Source organism: Cyprinus carpio, chromosome A7, assembly GCF_018340385.1.
Source record: "Cyprinus carpio isolate SPL01 chromosome A7, ASM1834038v1, whole genome shotgun sequence".
NCBI classification, from domain to species: Eukaryota; Metazoa; Chordata; class Actinopteri; order Cypriniformes; family Cyprinidae; genus Cyprinus; species Cyprinus carpio.
The window spans coordinates 43699659-43704713 of NC_056578.1; the positions used below are offsets into that span (position 1 = coordinate 43699659).

Below are 5055 nucleotides of genomic sequence, written 5' to 3' on the forward strand. Positions count from 1 at the left end.
TACAGAGTTTTATTTTAGTGCATGCCAGTGCTATGAACCGTTGTTGGTGCTTGACCGTAATGATGGTCACCTGCAGGAACTTTGGTAACCTTTATGTAAGAGTCCTCTTTAGGTGTTCTGCTACCTTAAAAGTAACTTTGCAGCTACACCAACTGTCAACCAGCAGTCGTTAGAGTATTGTAGAAACCGTCTGTATAAAGGGATACTCCACCCCAAAATGAAATTTTGTTCATTATTCACTTACCCCCAATTCTTTTTCCAAACCCGTAAAAAAGCTTTGTTTGTCTTCGGAACACAATTTAAGGATATTTTGATGACAAAACAGGGGCTTGAGACTGTCCCATAGACTGCCAAATAAATAACAGTGTCAAGCTCCAGGAAAGAATGAAAGCATCGTCATGAATACTCCATCTGTCATCAGTGATATCAAGCCGTAACATTATGACAGCGACGAGAATACTTTTTTGTACACGAAGAAAACAAAAATGAACGAATTTTAATTCAACAATTCCTCTCCTCTGTGTCGCTCCAATCAAGCGAATAAAAGTGCCATTTATGTCAATTCTGAGCAGTACGCAGGCGGTTGTATTCTCTTTCTGTTTCAGCCAGTGTTGGGTGCCCGATGTGCTGTTTGGTTTTCAAACCAAAGTGTAAATACATGTAAAAAATGTATCCTTGTTGCGCGGCTGACACAGAAGAGCGTACACCGCCTGCGTACTGCTCAGATTTGACAAAATGGCGCTAATATCTGCTGACACTGTATTTTGAAGCTCAACAGATGTTCTACTGATTATAAGTATATTTGCAAGTACAACAACTTATTGTATAACCCAAACCTAACAGTCTACAGATGCTCTGAGAGCTAGCTGACATGTAGTTTACAAAGTTACTTACAGTTAATGTCTAAAGTGGCACTATCGAAAATAAAGTGTAACTGGGACTCTCTAGAATGTGTTCAGTCTTATTATTTTAAAACAAGTGGATTGTCTTCAGCTGGAAGATATCATTACAGTTAATTATGTATTTATTTATTTGACAATTATATTATATACAAAAATAAGCAAAATGTGGATTTAGAATGACATGATGTCCTCTTTGGGTTTAAACTAGTCCAAATTTGGCAAATTTTCTCCACACTACTTTGGATAAGAAGCAAACTGTATTGTTAACAGTAGCTCTAGATCTGTTGTGGTCCGGCTCTCCACAGGTCTTCTGATCATGGCGACTCCCTGCTGGAGACAGCAGCGTTCTCGAGGAGGAGCTGACGTGTCCAGTGTGTCTGGATCTGTACCGTGATCCCACCTGCTGCCCTGCGGTCATAACTTCTGCCTGCCCTGCCTGCGCAGACTCAAGAGATCCCGCTCGGACCACGGCCGTCTGCAGCTGCTTTGATGTTTCCCGAGTGCCGGCAGAGTCACCGCAGCTCCGCCAACTGGCAGAAAGAACTTCAAACTGGCCAACATTGCTGACAGTATCCGGCGTCGTGGCCCAATCAGAGCGCTCCACCCAGAGCCGGAGCGACACGTCTCTCAGAAGCCGCCCAGGTTCACTGTGATGACTGTCTGGCCGAGGACGCCAGCGGAGACGGGAAGGGTCCAGTGGCGGTTAAAACCTGCCCTGAAGTGTGAAGTGTCCCATGTGCTCGCACGCACGTCCAGCCTCATCTGGAGCTGCCGGCGTTCAGAGAGCATCCGCTGGTGGAGCCGCTCGGAGACATGAGGAAGAGGAAGTGTCTGGGGAGCACGACGAGATGTTACGCTACTATTGTCCTATGGATGAGCGCTTGTTCCTCTGCAACGCCTGCACCTCGAGGGAACGCACTCGGGACACGCCATCAAAACTCTGAAGAACACCATGAAGGATTTCAAGGTAGGTCCGCTGTGTCCAGGCCCAGTGACTCTTCTTACATCGGCTCACACTTAAAACTCCAAATAGGGTTTCGGTAATCAGATTCCAAAGTGTTTTGGGGGGGGGCATGGGCGTGTTCGAGCTTCCTGACAGATCTTAGATGGATGAAGCTGTCCCTTCAGTCTGCTGGTCCTGGTGACTGGGAGACTCTCATCGCATCTCTCTGCTGCTAATGCGGACCCACCACAGTCGTAGTCATCGCCACGCAACTTAATGAAGAGGTTGGAGTTGTGTGACGGTGTGCAGGGTCGAGGGTCAGCAGAGTGAAGAGGAGGGGTGGCTCAGCAACACATCCTTGGGGGGCCCAGTGTTCAGTGTGATGGTGGCTGGATGTGTTGCTGGGGACGACCCGTACTAAGCCTGAGTCTTCCACCGTGTCGGAAAGTTGATGTGTTGGTGTATTTTTGGCGGGTGAGCAGTGTTTGCAGACCCAAACAGCATCGCAGCACCCACGCACGTCATTGATGTAAACACAAAGCCCGCTGGCGCGTGATTGACCCCCAGCGATGACAACTCTGTCCCGCGTCGTAGCATGTCATCTGATCGAGAAAGAATAGCACAGTCCAGAACACGTGTACTGCGACGGGAGACCTCCTGTTTCCGTGAACACAAAGCGATAAAGACACACAACAGTCCCATCGACAGTCCTTTGTAGTACTCGTAATTACGACTTAAGGAGCGTTCAAGGAGTATATAGATGTTTAAAGACCCCTCTGTGGTGAAAATCAAGTTTTTAAACATTGTTACATCTGGTGTTTTTTAATATGCTTGAAGACAAAGTTTGTGCAAATTCATTAGATAAGAGTCTTTTGCTCAGCATTCCTCCAATAAAAAACTGCAGTGTACCTAAGACTGATGTTTGATGTTTCCTACCGTCACAAACATGTAGCCGCGTCCTGTCAAACTCACAGGACGGGAACCTGGTTTGTGTAACATTATCAATCATTATTAGCAGTTTGATAAACGAAATCTGGAGATTTAGAGAGAGATACATGAATCAATCACTATCATTCTTATTATCTTACTCTTCTTTGTTGAAAATCAACGTCTGGTTCAAACTTAATCGCCATACTGCCATTTATCATTGTGTAGCATTTACTGCTTCAGCTAATGACGTTACAGCTATTTGTCTGCTCATTTTAATACATAACCATCCATTTGATGAAGTGCAGTGCTCTTCCAAGATGGCGGTGGCGGATTCTCAGACCCGAAAAGTTTTGATGAGTGTGTGTGGTGTGTGGTGTGTCGTAGTGTGTGTGTGTAAAAAGTGAAGTGAAACAAACCAAGTGGTTGCATGATCAGCAGAATTTAGCAGCTCTCCTTGTTCGCATACTGTGTAATTTCTCGAGGCCCTTCATCTTGACATTCATACTGCACAAGACCAACATAGAAGATTACTTAAGGCAGAAAAAACCGACGAACTGGAACAAAAAAGAGATTGAACGGCAAAAACAGGTGAAGTTCGTTCTGTGGCATTAGTTTCTTTTACAGGACTAATAACTTCTGTTCTTAACGGCTTGTTTTAATGTTCATGACGTTTTTAATTTTAGAGAAAAGCTGATCTCCTCTTCTAGGCCTAAACCGGACGACACAGAATCCACAACTGGATGCTTTCCTGGAGACGTCTATGCACACCTTGGAATGCTTTTCTGTCATCGCCTTGCGTGAATGTATCAGCACTCCGTGACGGTGAGCAGTGTTCGGAATCCAGCAGAACCTGAGTCAAATAGCACAGGGATCAAACCCGTCTGCCTGAACGTTTCACAGGTCGGGCTTTGAGAGGCTTCTACAGGGAGCGACGCTTTTCCAGTGCATCAATGTACATAGTACACACACACGACCTGAATCCTAAAATGCTCTGTGACTGTCTTGACAGAACCTAAACGGTTTTTTGTTGTCGACTGAAATAGAGCCCTTGGTGGTAGTAATAGTTACCTAGTCTGACGTCTTTTTAGTTTTTGACTCTGTCAGCCATGAAGTCTGGTCCAACTTTGCAGTTTTATTCTGGCACAGACTTACCTCTTAAAAAAAGGGAAAATGGAAAGCAAACCACTACCTCTTTAGTTTTTTACTCACAAGTTAGGGTCAGGTTTATCTGAAAATGGTTTCTATAACAATAGTTGACAGATGTGGTGGGAAGAAAAAATAAAATAAAATCTGCACGTCTCTCCAGAAAACACTGAAGATGTAGTCTGTCTGAAGTCATAACTCCAAAACCAATGGCTGCGTTTACACTGCACTAAAAACTGATTTTTTACATTTGTGACACAGATCAGAAATAAGCCTGTGTTTGTGATCCCCTTTTTTTTTTTTTTTTTTTTTTTTTTTTTTTTAAGGAAGTATTTGTTCTGAGCCGATGTTGTTTTAAAAGTGCCCTTATTATGGATAATGAAAGGTTCATATTTTGGTTTTGGGGAGTCTCCAACAAAAGATTGGCAGGCATGCAGGGTCAAAAAACACTTTCATCATCTTAAAATATGCATTTATTTTTTTCCTTTTTTTGCTCAGTGACTCCCCAACAATTAATTTAATGATTTCATTTTTCCAGAACTCCTCCTTTGCGTGACGCTAAAACTGCTGTGATTGGTCTGATGATGCAGTCTGTTGTGATTGGTCTCTACCGTGCAGCGCAGGTCAATAACAGAACACCCATCACCATTACTGAGCCCACAGTCGGTGGTAAACACCCAACAGTCAGTCATGTTATATGTGTTATTGATACAGAACTGCAGTTTGTACACTAACGTGATCGCTCTATTCTTTTATCAGAACTACAAGTAATAACAGCGACACAAACATTCACTATTCATCCATACATTTCTAGACAATGTGTGAGTGAACAGATATTGCTGTTATACAAAGACCTACAAACTCTTGTGCAGGAGCGCATCACAGTACACACAACTAAACACATATCTTCCATGCAGAGTACATGACGGCAAGATATTAAAATAATTACTCTACTCCCACTTTCAGAATAATACAAATATCCTGATCATGTACTCACCTCCATGTCATCCAAGATCCCTTTCTTCAGTCGCAAAAAATTTATCAGTCTGCGAACTTATATATAACCAAAGCGATCTGTAAATTTTCTTAAAAAAAAATAAAAAAAATAAAAATAAATAATAAAAAAAAAATAAATAC

General features: G+C 43.0%; 1 pseudogene; it reads left to right on the top strand.

The window, feature by feature from the left end:
• The first annotated feature begins 1222 nt into the window (after nucleotides 1-1222).
• LOC109048612 lies at nucleotides 1223-1958 on the top strand (annotated as a pseudogene).
• The last annotated feature ends 3097 nt before the right edge of the window (nucleotides 1959-5055 follow it).